Raw genomic sequence first — 19973 nt, 5'->3', positions numbered from 1 at the left:
GAGGGCACAGCTCTGCTTCCAGGGGCTTTCGGCTCCACGAGTTCTGTGATGGCTCTTCCCGGGCACGCCCGCCACTTCTGCAAAACGCCTCGTCCCCTTCAAGATTCTCCCATGAGCCCCTGGGCCCAGCCGCGCCTCCCGCGCCGAGATGTGTCCACGGCCGGGTCCTGGTCCCCAGGAGTTATTGCTCGACTAATGCTTGTCTGCCCTTCGGGTCCCTCAAAGCCAGGATGTCACACGGCAGCCAGCAGGGGTGTGGCAGCAAGAGCTGTTTCCTGGAAAGGTGTCTGGTGGAGGGAAGGGCCAGGAAGGGTTCAGTCCCCCCACCCCCACCCCCCCCCGGGCGGCTGGCCCCCGCAGACGGGCCTTGACCAGCCTCCGCTGGAAGTCTTCCCCTGAAGTCCTCCCCCCGCAAGGCTTGTGGCCACCCGGAACACTGAGTCAGGGGTGCTACAGGGGCTGCCTTGCTCTGGGGGAGAAGCTGACCTTAGGATCCGAGATAGGTGTGGGACCAGCAAAGGACACCTGTCTCTGGCTGTTTTCCCTTTACAGGTGCAAAAGGCATTTTTGTCCGCACCGCCTGTCTGCCTGCAGTGCAAATCCAAGCTGCAGCCTTTACCGCCGGCACCCGCCCGTCCACACCACCCCTGCCCAGCCCTCGCCCGTCCACGCCGCCCTGCCCAGCGCCCTCGCGTCCCAACCCGGGAATCGTCGCCAAACGGCCCCTCTTATCACTCCCAGAGGCTCCGGCTTCTCCCCCGGCAAAGCCCCTTGAACTCTTAAAACTTCTTCAAACTCAGAAAACGTACACCCATGCTGCCGTGCTTTGTTCGATTTTTTCTTTCCCCTCAGAAATATTCTGGTGGCCAAAAATAGAACATTTTCCATTCTGAGGACCAAGCGGCATCCTTGGGAATTAAAGTAGTGCTTCATGCCTCTCCAGAAGATTCCTGCCAAGCACGCACACGCTTGCACACATAAGCCGCCTGCAAGTTCTAAGAAGCTGCTGTCTGTAGGTACAGGGGTGGTCAGGAGCCAAAAGCCCTCTGTTTGTTTTCTATCCAAGAACGTTACCCAAAAAGAGCACAAGGGCACCTCAAGAACGCTTTACAGGGAAAGGCCAGCTGCGCCTAGTGCAGTGACTTTGAAAACGGCCCCATTGTCCACCCCTCCCCCCGCCCACCATCATCCCAGAATCCCTCCCAAGACTTACTCCTCTAAGATTCCAAAGCTCCTCTCGGCACAAAGTTCATGGCCTTTATGCCAGCGAGCCGCCGAGGGGTGTCCGCTGTAAGCTCTCTCTAAACCCGTTCCCATGGCGGAACCAGAAATCCCACATTCGGGAAGACTTGTTCAAGCTTCAGCAGCGAACCAGACGGACTGGTCAAGTCAGACAAGGCTAAAGTGTCAGAATAATGGCAACGCAGAACATGATGTTGCTAGCACCAGGCAGGGGATGTTTTGCACATGCCGGTCTAGAAGTTTGTCACTCTCGGCGCTTCTGGAATCGTCTTTAACGGCACTTACGTGGCTACGACGCCTTCCGTGGTTTTGTGCTTGAACACGCAACCCTTCGCACACCCTCCGGCCGTGCCCCCAAACAGAGAGTGTGGGGTTAGCTGTGAGATCAGCGGGGCTGCGTTGTATACGCAGCTGGTAAGCACCAGGTTACTGCTGAGAAACACGAGGAGCCCTTTAGAACAATGACCTGCCGCTCACACCCGAAGTAGCAGAGACCGGGAAGCCGATGTAGGGAGAGTGAAGGAGGGCGCCAAAAAGTGCGTGTGCTGGGGGGGCAGAAGCATGAGAATAAGAGAGGAAAGAGGAAGCAGGAAATGGGGAAGAATCAGAAGGTCAGGCATTAGTTGGTGGTGAGTGGAGGCCAACAGAAGCAGGTGGAAAGGTCCAGGATGGGCCCAGGACAGACAAGCAGGGACAGGCAGAGAGGAGGGGGAACTGAGCAGGGCTGGGGGCAGTACTTCCTGGCGGCTGGATGTCAGCCATTCACCAGCTAGGTCACACTGAGTGCACCGCTCTGAGCTTCCCTCGCGTTGTGTATTGGCGGGGATAACAGCATCTCTCGGAGGTGCGTGCAGATTTGAGGCGTCAATGGCTGGTGCTGAGGAACCGTCAACAAAGGCCAGACATCTTCCCTACTGAATGGCAAACACTCTGCCTGATTCCATCAGAGAACATTCGCTTCTCAGCCGGGCCTCCCCTGACATCACCCCTGAGTTCTTCTGGGACGCACAGAGGCACGACGGTCAGCTGTGAACCCAGCAAACGTGGGTAGCAGGAGAAGCTTCAGGGTCACAGCCCAGACGCTACTGAGTATCTGGAGCCCTGCGCGAGCCCCCCGTCTGCAAGGGGAAGGGGTTCCTAGCTGCCAGAGAGCCCCAATCATTCCCCGAAGCTTCATTAGCTCCCGTACTCAGCGAACGAGGCCGTGCAACACGTTAAGCCTGCACGCACACCGAGAACCCCTCTAGCTTCTCTTCCTGGCCCCAGCGTGGGCTCTGTCCACCCACCTCACCACTGCACACCTGCACCAGGGTAAGTGTTCAATATGGGTTCCTTCCGATCCTGCCCTTGTTTGTCTGCTCAGGCTACCCAGCCTGGATTTCTCTTTCCTTTTCCTTCCATCTAGCAAAATACGAGTCAGCCGTCGGGCCAAAGGCGGTGGGTTTTTGTGTCCGGGAGAGTGACTCCCCCCCGCCTCGCTGCCCCTGGCATACACACAGTAAATACACATACCTTGCTGTGGGTTGAAGATTCCCTTACGGCTCTCAGAAGGAGCCAACGTGGCCAACAGCTTGATTTTGGACTTCTAGCCCCTAAAACTACGAGACACTAAAACTGCCCTGTTCATGGTTCTTTGTCATGTCCTCTCCATCACAACACGTGTGCTCCTTGAGGTCAGGGACTGAGTCTTACTTGCCTTTGGGTGCTCAGGCCTCTTTAGGGATCTGGCTGGTAAAAGGATCTCTAAACTTGAAATTCTCATGAAGTAACGCTTTAAGAATTCAAAATCTAGAACACAGGCAGCCAGCTGTGGCTCACGGGTCAAATCCCGCCCACTCTGCCTGTTTTGGTAAATAAAGTTTTATTGGAACACAGCCACACTCCATTCGTTCATGTTTCGTCTACGGCCAATTTCACGCTATAACCGCAGAGTTGAGTAGTTAGTTGTAGCAGAGATCATATGGCCCACAAAACCTAAAGTATTTACTCTCTGGCCCTCTACCAAAAAAGTTTACTGACTCCCGGTCCAGAAGAAAAGAAACAGAAATGAAGCATAGTGATAGCATAAAATAAATGTTATAACAAGGCCCAGATCATGCAGCATAGAGAAGGACGGGTTGAAACGAAGCCTTCATAGGGAAGGTGACATTTGAGAACGGAGAGAGCTTTTACTCAGAAAAGACAAAATACTTCATTTATTCACTCTGCTGTGCCACCTGGACCGATCGTGTCTGCACTAATCCTTGCCTGGGGGTTAAGGGTCGCAGTCGGCTGGTTTGGGGGGGAAGTGATGACAGGCTCTGTTCTCTGCACACTGGGCTTGATTCGTGAGAGGCGCACCCACGAGAAGGAGCCCAACCATGGACGCTACTGAGCAGTCTGGGTCAGAGGCAGCGATGTGGGATTCAACAATGAAGGTGGCTCCGGAAGAAAGTGCGAAATGAGTAAACACGATGGTTGCACATGCAACTCGGGGAGCTTCAGAGCTCCGTGACAGGCAAAGGAAGAGAAGAAGCCCTGAGGGACTTGAGGACAGGCGAAACAGGAAGAAAGGAAGTCGTGTCCCCAAGTCCCAGGAAAGCGAGGGTTCAGCGGTGTCAAAGGCTACCAGAGGCCAGGACGACCAATTCATCAGACTTAGCGACGAAGGGACCTTGTGGCGCGGTGACAGTCATGTTAACCGCTCGTCACAAATTATCCCTGCAACTAAACCATAAGGAAAAGCATACTGCAGTTGCTTGAGTTATTATTAAGAGGAAAAAGAAAGAAGGAGACGAGAACACAAACGGGAAAGAAGAAACAAGGAGATGAGAAAAAACAGAAATTGACAATACCTGGGCTGAAATTAATGATTAATCCCTAAAAATCGAAATATTTTACTCTTTCTATATAGATTCTGTACAGAGGCCATCCTTTGTCTAAAGTCAGCAGGACTGAAAATTACTAAGGGGCACAGGCTCCATCACTGTAGACAGCCCAGCCCCCTGAACAACCGACATCCCCGCGCCCAGATACTAACGGCAGAGTAACAGGCAAGGAGACAAGGACAACTACACAGTAGTGGCCGCCTGCCCGGCCAGGCAGTGCGAGTCGCTTCGCACGGATTACTCATTTGATCTCCACTAAACCCCTGCGGACTGACTATATAGTAACGTATCATCTGTATTTTTTTTCAGATGAGGGCCCTGAGACTCAGATAGCTCACACAATCTATAGTGAGAAAAAATAATAATAAATAAAGTATTAAGTTTAAATTAAAAGCAAGCAAGCAAGAAAGAAAGAGATGGAGGGAGGGAAGGAGGGAGGGAGGAAGGAAGGAAGGAAGGAAGGAAGGAAGGAAGGAAGGAAGAAGAAGGAGGAGGGAGGGAGAAAGAAAGAAAGAAAGAAAGAAAGAAAGAAAGAAAGAAAGAAAGAAAGAGAAAGAAAGAAAGAAAGAAAGAGGAAGAAAGAAAGAAAGGGAGGGAGGGAGGAAGGAAGGAAGAAAGAAAAAGAAAGGAAGGAAGGAAGGAAAGAGAGAGACAGAGAGAGAGGGAGGGAGGATGGGAAGGAGGAAGAAAGAAAGAAAGAAAGAAAGAAAGAAAGAAAGAAAGAAAGAGGGAGGGAAGGAGGGAGAAGGAAGGAAGGAAGGAAGGAAGGAAGGAAGGAAGGAAGGAAGAAAGAAAGAAAGAAAGAAAGAAAGAAAGAAAGAAAGAAAGAAAGAAAGAAAGAAGGAAAAAAGAAAGGAAACTCACACAATCATTCGCCATCCCAGGTGGAAGAAAGTTCAGGGAACGTGCGGACCCGGAGGAAGTGGAAGCCAGTATCTACTGAGCGCTTACTCTGGGGACGTATGTTACATACGTTAGCTCACCGAAGCCTCCCAGGAACCTAGGTGGAAGAGGAGGAGGTCAGGAAATGAACTTGGAGAGGTTTGATCCAGTGCCAAAGGGCAAAATATTGAGGGAAAAACTTCTTGGTTTTCCAAAGAAATCCTTCAGAATTCGGTGGCAAACTAGATATTGAGGTATTTGAAGGTAGCATCAGCCTAAGTCACTGCTAAAATAATGCAAAATAGCTCTGGTGACATCTTAGAAGGGTTCCTCTGACCACGAATGAAAGATAACAGCAACCCAGCTCCTGCACTGCCACCCCCAGAACAGGGAAATGCCCCTCCCCTAGCAGGGGGCTGCCCTGACTTCGTGCTCCTCCAGCTTGAAATCAGGTGGGGGCTAGATGACCCCAAAGGTTTTTGTTCCCAGCATGAAACGTTGGTGTTTCCAAGCACATGATAGAGTCCAGCTCGTAAAGGGTGGACAGTGCTTATTAAATAAGCAGTTCAACGGAGACTCAGAAAAAGACCCTGGCAAAGAATTTTTGGGAAACCTTTCCATTGTCGAAAACTACTCCTGCTGTTTCTGGAGGACGGTCTTCTCTGGGGTTTCCATTCACCTGCTTCACTCCCAGCGAGGGGTTGCGGGTTCACGTTCTCTCCCCGCCCTCATTCATGCATTCATTCTGCAAACGAAAAATTCTTCTTGGAAATGTAGGCAGCACAACGGAGTCAACCCTTACAAGATGATCCTGAAAAAGTCGTGCGTGCTAAAACAAAAAGAAAACCTTCTGCTTAAGGACCACCGACGTTCAGGGGCGCCTGGGTGGCTCAGTCGGTTAAGCCTGTGACTTTGGCTCAGGTCAGGATCTCGTGGCTCGTGGGTTTGAGACCCGTCGGGCTCTGTGCTGGCAGCTCGGAGCCTGGACCCTGCTGTGGATTCTGTGTCTCCCTCTCTGTGCCCCTCCCCAGCTCACGCTCTGTCCCTCGCTCTGTCAAAAATAAATAAACATTTTTTAAAAATTAAAAAAAAATTTTTTTAAAGAACCACCGATGTTCACAATGCCTGATGGAAGACAAGGAAATAGAGGACTAGTCGTGCGTGTATCATGGTTCTAAGGATTGAGGGTTTTCGGGGTTGACTGCGCTGAAATAAACCCACTTCCTCTGCTAGAACAAGTACTCACTGCTTCTGGAAAACAGTCTGGCAATTCTTATCATGAGTTCTAAAATAAATCAAGCCCTTTGACCTCAGAATTTTCCTTCTAAGGACATGAACTTCAGGAAAGCAGGCTAAGCAGTACAGTGCATTGTTTGACCTCTGGATTTAGAGTGTCTGTATTTCACCAGCTGTGCAACTTTGCAAGGGGGACTCAACCTCTCTGGACCTTGGGTTCCTCGCCTGCAAAATGGGGATAACTCTCTCTGCGTCACGGAGGTGTGAAGACGACTGAGTTATTAAATGTAACATCTTTATTTATATGCATCTTCTTGTTTATTTTTCATGAAAACTCCACACGGAAGGCAAGAAAAATATTAGCCTGATCCGGTCAGCAATAAGCAGTCAATTAAGTGTGGACTCTTTTCATTGTTACCGTGTCCATCGCCGAGACACAAATGTGGCCGTGGCAACATTGTCTCTCACGGGGAAAATGTGTTAAAAATGAGCTGTCCCACAATGAGAGAATGGTTACATAGATGACATTTCCACACAATCAAACAGGCATCTACTTAAAATGTTTTCAAAGAAAGGTTCACGAGATGGGGACAGTTCACCAAAGAACGTTCAGCAAAAAAAAAGTGGGCTTGAAGTTGTATGTGATGTGGGGGGTGGGGGGGATCCCAATGTGCATGCAATGTGGTAGATCATGTGTCTTCACCCAAGTCCCTCTCTGGAGCCCTGATCCCTCCCCGGCTGCTGGGACGTCACTGCTGATAGCTCACAGCTGCACCCCTCACTGGGAATTGTTCTGGGCCCCAGGAAGTAGACGCATCCAAAATTAGCCCCTGGGGGGGGGGGGGCGGGCAGTGACTTGCTGAGGCAGGGCCACAAAGGCCCACCCACTTACCTTCCTTTGGAAGCATTCTGGAAGGCCAGGCCCGCTCAGCCCCGGCCAGTGGGAGCCACATTTGGAGCCAGACTCTCCCTCTGCGAGCTTCTCCCTTCCTTTCGTCCAGGGGAGTCTCCCCAAGATACACTCCGCATGCAACTTTTATCTCGGACTCTGTTTCCAGGGAACCCAATCAGATATTATGAGGGAACATCTCTGAGAGACAAAGTTCCTGGGTTTCCCCAATTCCCTGGGATGCGTCTGTATTATTTTAAACGGATAAGATGGCATTGTTTTAAAAGAGGCAAGGTCCTCCCTGGAGTGTTAAAATTAATCAAGCCCAGGAATTTGCAATTACATACATTTTATTCTTCTTCCTGATCTCAGACTTTTTTTTTTAATGTTTATTTATTTTTGAGAGAGAGAGCCAGAGTGCAAGCAGGGGAGGGGCAGAGAGAGAGAGAGGGAGACACAGAATCCGAAGCAGGCTCCAGGCTCTGAGCTGTCAGCACAGAGCCCCATGTGGACCTCGAGCTCACGAACTGCGAGATCATGACCTGAGCTGACTCAGACGCTTAACTGACTGAGCCACCCAGGCGCCCCGATCTCATACTTAAAAAAAAAAAAAAAAGTGGCTATTTTAATTTAAATGATATCACTAGTAAGTAATGAGCCGAGGTTAAATGCTTCAGAGCATATACTTCCCCAACCTGATGTCAACATGGGTGATGCTTCCGTCCCAAAGATGCTGCTGTGGCTTACAGCGTAATTCTTTTCTCTTGGAGAACTGTCTCCGTACACTCGGCTACCGACTAGTCGCACCAGAAAGTCACCCCGTGGCCTTACGACAGTTTTATTAGTCTTGTCCACCTGCTCACCAACCCCACGGTCTACTCAGATTTTATCCTGAATACCACTGAAAGGCTCCCAAGATCCAATTCTTCCTCGAAGGATTAAGCTTGTTCTTTTTGTTTTTCTTCATGGAGGATATTCACAAGACTCTGACAGCCGTTTTCAAGAGGGGAGGCCTGAAACCATCTTGAGTGATGATGCATCTTTGGAATAAGTGCTCGGCCATCCACAGTGGCTCCTTGGAGGGGACAGTGCTTTTTATGGATCAGCGTTGGATGTTTGTTTAAAACGAAATCGGCCACATCACGTTCAGAGTCATTTTCATGTTCGATGTGACGCTCCAGGTCTAATGCCGCAGGCTGCCTGTCAACATCTTTGGCTAAAAAATGATGAAACTTTCGAAGTAACCGAGTCAGACTTTGTACATGGAGGTACCGGACGTGACCTCCTATAGATAAATCCAAATTGTTGTAAGGACACCAGCTTGTAGAAAACTCCCAGCCAAACAGTACGCGCTACCCACAGATAAGCGTTACTGTAACAACTGATAAATGGGCAGAGAAGACACCACAGAGAGGGTAGGGAAATGGCTTGTTTTTAAGACGGCAGTCTTACAAGCGATCCCGATCCTGGGAGTCTATCTCAAGACAATAGTCAGAAACGGCGGGGCAACTTTCATGCACAAGGATGTCATCACAATGCTATCGTTTATTTATGACGAAGGGAATACGCTAAGTGCTCAACGCAAGGGAGATGGTTGCATAAACGGCCACATTGAACTAAGGGTTCTGAAGACTTGAGGATAATAAGGAAACATACTCAGCCACAGTGTTGAACGAACGAAGCAGGATATTCGCTTTTATGGCTGATGCAATGTCAGCTATATAAAAATATACAAAAGCTATGTAAGCACGAAGAACCAACTTGAGAAAGAACAAAATGTCACCAACCAGTGGATGTCTTAGCACAGTGAGGTGATGCATGATTTCCTTTCCTTCCTTCTGCTTCGTCTCATGTTATGGATTCTCTATGATGGAACAAAGACTATAAACTTTATATGATAACAATTGAAGGAGGAGGAGGTGAAGGAAGAACATGGTTGTCCCTTCACCGCAGTTTCCGAGGTAATGAGAAACAGTCAATCTGAGGCATCGTAGTTAGAACGGGGCCCCAGGCTACTACAAAATAGGGTGGAAAACCAACAATGTGAGAAATGGACCCACACAAACACATTAAAATAAAGGGGAGAGGGGAACCACGGTGAGAACCTGCATTGGGGTGATATTTTGAAATGTGAGCCAATGTGATTTTCTTGTGTTTCTTTGTTCCAGATCTTTCTTCCATTTAGTCAGCTTTGTGCTCTGAAGCACTCGTCCAGACGGTAGGGGAACCACGAGTCTGTCCTTGGCTTCAGTTTTAGAACCCCAAGCCTCTGAGGAGCTGCAAAACTTGGGGAGGGGAGTAAGAGACAGTCTCTCTGGCCCTCCAGGTTAGAAAGCATTGCCCAGACCAGGAGGACAGGGCAGGCTGGAGAGGAGGCCAGGAGGGACCTCAACAGGGGGTCCTGCAGCACAGCCCCCTCCCCTCATCGTGCAGAGATGGAAGAGGAACAACCAGAAACCCCACCCAGGCCGGAGGACACGCATACCCCTTCCCCAGGTGGAGCCAGGGAGGCCACGAGATACCAGAGTGGAAACATGGCGGGGTCTAGGTCTCCCCGTTCCAAAGAGATGGCAAAGGGAAGCTGGATCCTACATGCCTAAGAGCAGCGGGAAGAGTGAATTCCACCCAGGGCCCAAGAGGATGCAAACTGCCCTTCCTGCTCCAGAGAGCCCACCGAGGGGCCCAGGGCCTCACCAGCTCAGCGTCTTCGCTGCCAGGGAGGTGGACCCCAAGCCCACTTGAACTAGCAGAAAGATCCCCCCAACTCTGAAAGAGGCCCGAGATGAGAACAGGAAAAGGACCCAGCAGCGATCTGTGTGGCATCAGACATGGCCATCTCGGCGGCTGCCAGCACAGAGAGAAACTCATGCCCAACAAACACAGTGTCCTCAGTCTAAATGGTAGCTGTGGGTAAGCCCCCAGGAATGCAGTGTAATCATGGGGAGGGGTGCTGCTGAACTGACAGAAATTTAATTTCTAATACCCAAAGGAATGGGAACTCAAATGAGAAAGTAGCTATTTCATTGATACTCAGAAGCCATCGATTGTAAAACGCATCATTAATTTATGTACCACTAAGAAAGAAAGACGCCAATTCATCTATGAAACAATGCTTTCTCATCACTTAAAATCTGTATTTTATGCTTGCCGAAAAAGCTTTTCTAGACTTATTGGGTCAGAGGCTTTTATTATACATCACACTCACGCGTATACAAAAAAGAAAATAAATCCGTTAAGAAATTCCTGAAGTTATCTTCGCATTCAGAGTTTACGCATTCGGAATCAATGTTCATATTTTTCTGCACGGCGCTGTCCTCTGTATTGATGATGAAACTTTCTTACAAGTGCCCCCACTGTTGGCTCCAGGTTTTCTTCTGAGATGCTGCCACCCATTCTAAAAGGTCTGATGTGGGTGCTTGCTTGCTTTACGTGTGCAAACAGGCATTGCCTTTGTACACAACTCAGTAACAAAATGATCACAGTTTCAAACGCTTGTAGTAATCTACATCTATTACTGTGTGTGAGGTTGTTGCTTTTCAGCGACCCCCCCAACACAAATACCTGCTTCACTAATATCATATTTGCACCCCACTGCTCTGTTTCCAAACCTTTCTGTTGACGATAACTTTTCATCTCAAACCTGAAACTTGGGATGATCTTTTTGAAAACATTTCAAACAGCAACTAAACTCAACTTGGGTCCTACCAACAATGCACAGACTTCAACAGAAGGGACGGTCATAGGAATGCCTGTGAACAAGTTCAGACATGCACGGGCCATTCTGTCCGCCCTGCCACCCGGGAAATAGCTATTCAAAGATGCCATCAGTGAGAAGATCCTGATTTCTGAGACGCTAACGCACGAAAAGGCATGTATTGGAATCAATGAAGTATGACAACTTGAGTTAAAGAAATACTTAAAGGTGCATATCTTGCACAGTGGACTGGGTAAAATGAAGTTATGCCCATTACACAGGTTTAGCAATGGGAGATCCAAGGGTCCGTGAGCAGCCCGGCCACAGAGAAGGGTCCGATGTCCTTGGTCTAACGTGGCCTCATGATATCTGGCGGGAATTAGTTCAGCAGGAACAGCACCCCCGAGCTGCTGACATGAAAACAAACGGAGGCTATATGGTTTCACAGAGGAAGTATCACAGCCATCCATCTTCCTGCCCCTTCAAATAATCCACTTTCAGCCCAGCCCTTGATCAGGTGGTGAGTCCTCCTGACAAAGAGCAGACCAGAACCTTCCCTTCATGGCCCGGCTGTGGTACACTATACATTTGACACAAAACAAGCAAACACTGACAATGAACTGACAGATGAAGGGAAGAAAGGGAGTGTGCGGTTAACAGCTTGCAACTGACGTGGGTTTGGGTCCCCAAGCTGTAATATTTATTATCTTATGAGTCACTTAGCCTTTGAGAGACAGAAACTAGCTGCTCACTGACACCATTTCCTCTTCTTCCTGGGCATTTGCCAAGACCATGCATCCCAGCCCCCTTGCCTTTCGATGGGGTCATGGAATCGACACCTGGCCGATGGAATCTGAGCACAGGGAGGAAATAGACCACTTCTCGACTTGGAATCTAAACCCTTCTGCCTGATCCTCACATTCCCTCCCCTTTCTCTTATCAACTACCACCGGATTCACAGGGGCCAAAAGGAGGATTCCGATGCCCTACTGGCTTTCTATATGAAAGGAGCCTGAAGCCCCAAATAACTGTGTTCAGTAGATAACCTTGACCACCAAACTACATGGATGCCACAGTGGCAAAATATAAGTTACCCCACTCTAGGTAATACACCTCTCGTGCTGCAGCGTCCTCATCTACGGGGAAGGATAGATTAGTTACCTAGACCAGTCAGCCCCGTGCCCGCCATACAGGAAGTGCTACCTAAACAGCGGCCATGTTACCATTGTTGTTGGTCCTGTCATTCATTGCCCTTGTGGAGGCAAAGAACGCAGATAGAGAATTCTAACAGGCAGGAGGCTTTTTCCAGCATAGAGGGAAGTAAAACTTCTATAAATATCAACTCGTACTGACTATATTTAAAGTGAAATTTGAGCAATCACATTTTCAGAGTCTGAGAATTATCTGTAACTAGTAATAAAGACCCCGAAATGGGGCACTTGGGGGGCTCAGTCAGTCAAGCATCTGACTTCAGCTCAGGTCATGATCTCGTGGTTCGTGGGTTCGAGCCCCGCATCGGGCTCTGTGCTGACAGCTCGGAGCCTGGAGCCTGCTTCAGATTCTGTGTCTCCCTCTCTCTCTACCCCTCCCCCACTCGTGGTCCGTCTGTCTGTCTCTCTCTCAAAACTAAAATAAACATTAAAAAAAAAAGTCGCTTTAACCAACTTTCTTTCTAGCTGTGCCTGCAATGTGTTCTCCTGACACCTGAGAGTTTCCCAGCCAATCTCTCATTCATTGGTTCGTTCATTGATTCATTAAAGAAACATTTACTGAGCACCTTCTACGCACCAGGCACTGTGTTCGCTTCTGGAGATACAGCAATACCAAAACACACACAGCCCCTGCTCTTCTTGCTCTTACAGCTCAGTATGAGAAGACAGACTAGAAACAGATAAACAAATCAGCATATACTTACATATGTAGAAAAAGTATTCTAAAAGTGGGGGAAGAAATAAAATCATAGTGTTCTCTGGGGAAGAACAAGAGGGACTCCAGAGATCAACCAAACACCCACCTGAGATGATAATTAAATCATTTGGTCTACACGTGCCTTGTCTCCTCAATAGACTGTAAATACCCTCAGGAAGGGATTCCTGCAGCATTTGGCAAGGTCCCCACACATAATAGGTGCTCATTAAATTCATTGATAAGGCAGCTGGCTTTTGGTCTTCCAGACAGCATCAGCCCGACCTGGGTTTTGACCTTGTCTTCTGCCCATCTACTGCTTTTCTTCCATCGGCAGCCCCCACTTCAAGGAGATGGCCATATTTTTCCATCATCTTATTCTTTTGTGAGATGCACACCAGTGGCCTCTCAGGCAGGACTGATCTTTGTGGTCTCCAGCAAGCTAGAGGATGTTTGGGAATAATCTTGGTAACAGCCATCTCTCGCGCGTCAGCCTCGGCAGGTGGCGCAGAGATCCTGGGAAGGTTTACGGGATTGTCTCCTCTTTGGGAGACTTGTTCGTAGCTTAGTCGTTCTTTATCCACTCTCTTAAAATAAAAAAAAAATTAAAAAAACACAACAGTCGGAGTCATTATTAAAAGGGAAAAATCAAACGGTAATAACACTCCAGAGACACCAGAAGTATTATGAAAAGGAAGTGTTTAAGTGGAAAATACTGAGCTTTGGAAATAAAACTGCAGGCATCTGAACTTACGTATGAAACCCAGGAAGGGATGTGAGAAATGGTGAGAAGGTCTTTTGCCATTGAGTCAGGTCTCTGGCAAATGATCCCTGATGAATCCACATTTGCTCTGGGATTTGAAACTTTCCATGCTCTTATATTTCATCAGCTGCTTTGAGTTACTTTTAAAGAAACACATTTTTAATGAGAAATTTTTGACAGAGAATGCAGTGCAGATGTAATTCTTTGGAACAATTATTTCCTTTGTTGATAGCTCTTTTTTTTTTCTCCACAGCACCCACTTGCAATTACAAATAAAACAGTAATTAAAACTCTAAATTCACTCAAAATTATCATCCCATCGGTCACCTCCAGATATCCTTGAAATGTCATTCTGGAAAGAATGTCTTATTAAAGATGTAATGTGCTAAGACAGAGGGTTTAGATTTTTCTGATTTGTAGTCATAAATCGATAGTATGTGGGAAATTTTTAACTGACTTGAAAATTATCACAATGAATTAAAAATCTAAGTCAAGAGACCCTAGGCTAGCCGAACTGTCTTGGCGGGGGTGGGGGGGGGGGAGACAAAAGGAGGCTAAGTTGGGTTTTGTTGGGTTTTATTTTTTTTACATTTCTATACAAATTGCAAGCACATTCAAGGATTTAGTGACATATATGTTATAGACCAACACACTTCCCCCAGTGCAGACATGAAACGCTTAGTCTAATTTAGCCATGATCTACGTGTATTTTTTTGAGTCTCCCCCTGAGACAGGGTGTGTTGAAATCTGATGGTAACTCATCAACTGAGTCTTTGAAGATTTTTAAAGTGATCCAAGAAGTGCCTCTCTCCCCCCATTCCTCCTCCTCTTCTCCATCCCCTCCCGCTCTGGCATTTCCCACTTTCCTAAAAGTCACCGTCCCTCTTCCACAACGCCATAAACAAGCAACTTCCAAGAGTAGCTCCGACTGCCTCTGTCCTTGGCCCAGGTAGGTCACTCATCTACCCTGGTCTTGTGTCCGATCTCCTCCCTCTGGTCCTCACAAAGCCCGGTCCTCCCCGAAGGCTCTGATGAATCGCTCTCTTGTTCCTAAAACCGATGCCCACTCTGCCCACGCAAGGAGCACTGCAGGATGTAGCCTCGGTTTACCTTCCTGTCCTTGGCTCTCTGTATAGACAGCAAGCTTGACCACCCCACGCTGTCCGCTGTGAGTCGTGCTACCGTCTCCACAGGGAGCATCTTTCCTCTCGTGTGGGCACGTCCATCCACATCCTGCCGGCCCTTCAGTCCCCATAGGAGAAAAGCTGCCCAATGGGCAGCGAGCTCCACGGGAATCCGGGGCGTTAGGAAAATTCCTGGTGCTGATGTCCATCACAAAAAAGCCTTCTTTCCTCCACTAAGGTGAGATCAGAAAGGTTCTCCTGATACACTCACTCCCTACAATCAATTCTCACCTTTTGTTCTTTTGCTCTTTTGTTTCCAAAGAATGGGACTGGGGCTGGGTGGCCCAGTGGGTGGCTCAGATCATGATCACGTGCTGACTTCAAGCCCCACATGGGCTCTGTGCTGACAGCTCGGAGCCTGGAGCTGCTTCGGGTTCTGTATCCCTCCTCAGCTCACTCCCTCTGCCTCTCTCTCAAAATAAATAAATAAACATTAAAAAAAAAAAATGGGACTGAGAGCGAGTGGCACTGTCACTGTGGCAGTTCCAGGGGTGTGAGGGGACACGTAGGAGACCGGCTCCCCAGCCCCGCTGGTAAATAACCATTCATGACTTGAGAGCACCGGACGAGCCCTTCTGGAGCTAAAGGATGGTCTCCAGGCCTCCCGGGTTTGAGTGTGAAGAGGTCCAGGCCCTGCTGGCGAACTTTAAAGCCTCAAGCCCTGGACAGTCCCAGACATGCTAGTGTCTGACAGGGTTCCCGTGAGGCGGGCAGATTTGGAACAGCGGGGTGAGAGTAAAGGTCCCACTGCCTGTCGAAGGGGGTTCTCAAACTGTCAGCGTCCGGGGCCGGGTCTTTTGACTGCGAGGACACACAGACTAGCACCTGCAGGTGGGCAACGCGAGAATCCACAGGAGTCACAGGGAACACGGGGACACGAAGCAAACACACATGTGGACGCCTCCAAGAACCACAACTGGGAGACATCAGAACCTCAGTCTGTATTTCTCCGGACTTACCCACTCTGCTCAGCACATCTGCTCCTTTCTTCTCCTTTCGCCGTCCACTCACTGCCTGTTTCCTCGTAGTCTTTCCTCTCTCGTAATTTTACTTGTCCTTGGCTTTTCAAGACCTCTCTTGCCCCTCCTTGACCTGGGATCTTCGTGTCCATTTCCTGACTGGCTTGGTCTTTCAGCCCCAAATCTGTCTTGTTGAGAGAGCACTGTGATTGACCCAAAAACACTTTGAACGAGGCCACTGAAGAGCCGAAGTTAGGTTCCCACTCAGCCTGTGACGTGTTAGCGCAACGGGACAATAGTAACCGGGACGGGTGACATGGTGGCTGTGACCACTCGCTCTGAGAAGCTTCACCTCTTAGCAGGGCTGTGATTGGAGCAGGCTCTGAGACCCTTCGCGGCTCCCCTGCTAAAGATGCTGGAGGTTTTGAGTGTGGCAGCCTAGGGTTCTATCAGAGTCTCCAGATCTGCCTCCACTGAGCATGTTTTTGGGGAGCAAGCACGATCTGAATCCTCTCTCACAGTTCGATAACCTAGCCTACCAGGCTCATCATTAGGGCCTTAACATGTTTAGCTGTTGTCTTACCCTGTAGTTAAATACCAAGAAAGGCCTTTAGAATCACACACTCAGTGGAAAGATGGCTCATCTTCCATGACTGAATTCTTAAAAAAAAAAAAAAATATATATATATATATATATATATATATATCCCACACATAATTCATTAGCTTGTATTAAGTTAGAAAGGTCCAGGATGTACCTTGTGGAAATAATTGTGAACATAGGAGATAATTGGGCACATTAGCCAAACAGCATTCACAAGAAAAGCATTTCCCCATGGCTGGTGGAAATCCTGAGGCTTAGTCCTAAGCGTTTAGCATTAAGGAAAATGGCCAAATGTGAAGTATTTCAGAATCAAAACCACTACTCAGAAAACAAACAAAATGGGAGGAGGGTAAGAAGTTACAGTAGAGAGTCTTCATTAGTTCGGCCCCGGCACCCACTCTGGGCATGTTGACCTGGCAAAGAGCACACCTGGGGTGTCTGTGCCCAGTCGTTTAGCTGGTAAAGAGCCAGAGTGATGGTTTCCGTCCTGTTCCCCAGTTGGTCTGTTCTCATCCATTGGCTATAACATGTGCCTGGTTCTGCAGGACCTTGTTCTCTTTGCCGTTGGGTGACACTTTTGGAGAGTGACTTCTTCCCATGACTGACAACTAACCAACCAACCAACAACAACAACCAGAAAATCAGACTCCCGTCCATCCATCTTGCCATCTTCAATGGCAGGGGACACCCTATCACCTGTCGCCCAGGGGCTCGTTTTCAGCCTGCTCTGCAAAGATGACAGGAGACAATGAAAGAAAACCAAGGACAAAAGGTTGACACTGACCTCCCTCAATTAGGAAATGTATTTATTTCATGAAGTCAAAGGGGAAAAATTGACTTTCTGAATAAAGGTCAAAAGGAATTTGATAAAAATTCAATATCAATACCTGTTTTGTAAAAATGGCTTAGTAATCTAGAAATAGAGGGAACAAAGAGACAGAACCCCAACAAGAAAAAGAAGGTTTAGGGGCGCTTAGTCGAGCATTTGCCTCTTGCTTTTGGCTCAGGTCACTGTTTGTGAGTTCAAGTCCCGCCGAGAGCTCTGCACAGATAGGGTGGAGCCTGCTTGGGATCCTCTCTCCCTTTCTCTCTGCCCCTTCCCTGCTTGTTTGCTTGTTCTTTCTCTCTCTCAAAATAAATAAATAAAGATTTTTTAAATGTCTATATAAAGCCAACAGCTAATATGATATGCATGGTGAAAAAGTGAGTCCTGTTAACATCAAAAATAAGATAAAGATGTCCTCTCTCACCATGTTTAACATTGTCTAGAATTTCTAGTCTCTGAAATAAGACAATGAAAAGAAAAGTGAGGAAAGGGGGTAAAATTGTTGTTTGTATGTGCTATCACTGTTTATCCAAAAAAACCCAAAGCAATTAATGAAAAACTATCAGTCTGAAAAAGAGAATTTAATAGGGCAGAAAGATACAAGGTAGACATAAATTTTTTTCTTAGGTATAGCAGCAATGGCATTGGAACTGGATCAAGGTGATAGATCGAAGAACACACATGACTGTCAAATTTTTAGTACAACAGGGATAAACCCAACAAGCAGTGGAAAATACAAGAAAGTCTCATCAGTGATTAGTTCTTTGGAAATAGAAACATACACAAGAGAAAAATAGTGTGAAGAGGAGAAAAGATACAAGAACCTCAATTCAGATTGAAGAAATATGGAGAGCCAGAGGGGGATGTGGTTCAATCAGTATATAATTAAGAGTTCATAAGCAAATTTCACTTATGAACTGATACTGGGAGAGTCTTTAAAAACTGAATCCAGCAGAATATTGAGAGAATAACATTATGGCCAAGTAGAATTTATTCTGTAGAGTATGTAGAATATATTCATATAATCCGCTACAATATAACAGATCAAAGGGAAAAATATATGAGTTTTAATAGACTTGAAAAGGCATTTGGTAAATTTCAATACCTATTCTAATTTAAAAAGGAAGAAGCCTTAGAAAAGGAATAAAAGGAAATTTCCTTAACAAAGGCGCCATAGTCCCGTAAGAAGAGACACAATTGGACAGTGAACATAGGAGGCTTAGGAGTTGGGAAAATGCAACTTAAAACAATAAAAATATAATTTTTCCCCTAAGATAAAAGAAATTTAAAAGATTAATCATATGCCATGCCAGCAAACCTGTAAAGAAACCTTATTACTGGAAGCAAAATTTTTAAAAGTATGACAAAACCCTTTTGCAGAGCATTTTGCAAACGTGGGACTAGCATTTCCACAATTTGTGAAAACACAGGCATGAAAGAGATGTTAATTGAAGTACTTTTTTTAAATCGTAGTACATCCCTTCAGGGAACTCAACGCCCACGTGATTCTCAAGCACACTGCTCTCTCCCAGTTGTCACTGCGGAAAATGCACAGAGTACATCCTCGGCCACAGGGTCACTTTTTGGGCCTCCATCACAGAGAGTCTAGGATCTAAGAGGCACAGAAAACAGAAAGAGCAGGGACTCACCACCCACCCCGCTGCCCGGTCTCAACAGCTGTTTAAATACTCCAAGGTCAGATCAGAGAGCTTGAGCCAACCAGGTGGCCTCCACATAAACATGACTGTGACCCATGGTCTCGTCAATCCTGCCTCCAGTGGATGGAGAAAAACCGGAAAGTGAAATGAAGATGTGCCTTTAATTTATTGAAATTCCCAGCTGTGGCTGCAACTCAGTTTAACAAGCATTAACCCAGACACGACATGGGTTCGGTGCTAGGGACACATGGATGACTAAGGCATAATTCGTGACCCCTAATCATTTAAATCTCAGTTGTGTTTTTGATTCCAGATACTTAGACATAATTAGAATTCCCGGGGCCAAAGCTAGTTACTCTAAACCAGTGGTTCTCAAAGTGAGGCCCTGGGACCAACACGGTCAGCTTGTCTGAGAACCTTGTCAGAGATGCAAATTCTCAGTCCCCACTCCAAACCCATTGAATCAGAACTGCTGGGGGGTGGAGTCTGAAATACACTTCAGTTTGAGGACTGTTACTTTATATTAAGCACTAAGCAATGCCTAGATTATTTTCCTTGTGAAAATTTTGCTAAAGATCACCTGTGGATACCAAAGACACCGCTGTGTAACGTGTATATATGCTATTTCGTTTTATAAGATGCTTGCACACCTTTTGTGTGGATGACTTCTGAAAACATACCAGTATCACAGAGCTAGTCTCTGCAGAATGTTCCTAGAGCAGACACCCTCATGTACTGCTAGATCAATGCATAATTATTTATTGAGCTCCTATTATTTATCTGATACGTACATCATGATGCCATGAACCATTTCACACATATAGCCTTTTTTTTTCTGAATTAATTCCATGGGATAAATTTCCAGGCATGGGATAACCGTGTGGGGAAAAAAGAATAGGAACATCTTTATAGTTGTTGGGGCATGTTGTCATTCTGTTTTGCAAGTGGGTTTGCCCTCAAATGATGCCAGCTGTCCTGTGAGGGGTAAACTTCATCACCAACTTCCCCACACAGGACAAAATCATCCTATCTTTATGTGTTTAAAATGTTGCCTCAAGGCTGCTCAATTCTACTTTCTTTGTTGTCTAATGAGGTCGTAGATTTTTCCCATGTGTTTCTTTAATACTTGCATTGACTCTTGTATGACTCATCTGCGGATGATTTCTTGGCTATCAGAGATATCACTAAAAAATACCCACTCAAGAATTTCTTACTAGACTCTGGAAATAGTCATGTTTCAGGTTTGCTCTAAGTAAATGAGAGC

General features: G+C 47.1%; 1 protein-coding gene across 5 annotated transcripts in view; it reads right to left on the bottom strand.

Annotated features, from left to right (window-relative positions):
• Positions 1-9790: 9790 nt before the first annotated feature.
• The window catches only part of LOC147575750 (uncharacterized), a 37770-nt gene continuing 27587 nt past the window's right edge, over positions 9791-19973 (bottom strand). For 2 of the 5 annotated variants that reach the window (XR_015241521.1, XR_015241524.1), the window contains 2 exons: positions 12825-13302; positions 9791-12691 (listed from right to left, as the gene is read on the bottom strand). The gene's annotated coding sequence lies outside the window, so the exon portion shown is untranslated. Of the gene's footprint in view, positions 12692-12824; positions 13303-13469; positions 13985-19973 lie in introns of those variants that run through there. The other 3 variants (XR_015241525.1, XR_015241523.1, XR_015241522.1) reach the window with 3 other exon arrangements.

This window comes from Puma concolor, chromosome D2 (genome assembly GCF_028749965.1).
Source record: "Puma concolor isolate L17-30 chromosome D2, mPumCon1.1.hap2, whole genome shotgun sequence".
Lineage (NCBI taxonomy): Eukaryota > Metazoa > Chordata > Mammalia > Carnivora > Felidae > Puma > Puma concolor.
Note: the sequence above shows the minus strand (reverse complement) of the source record. Positions and strands in the feature narration are given on the sequence as shown.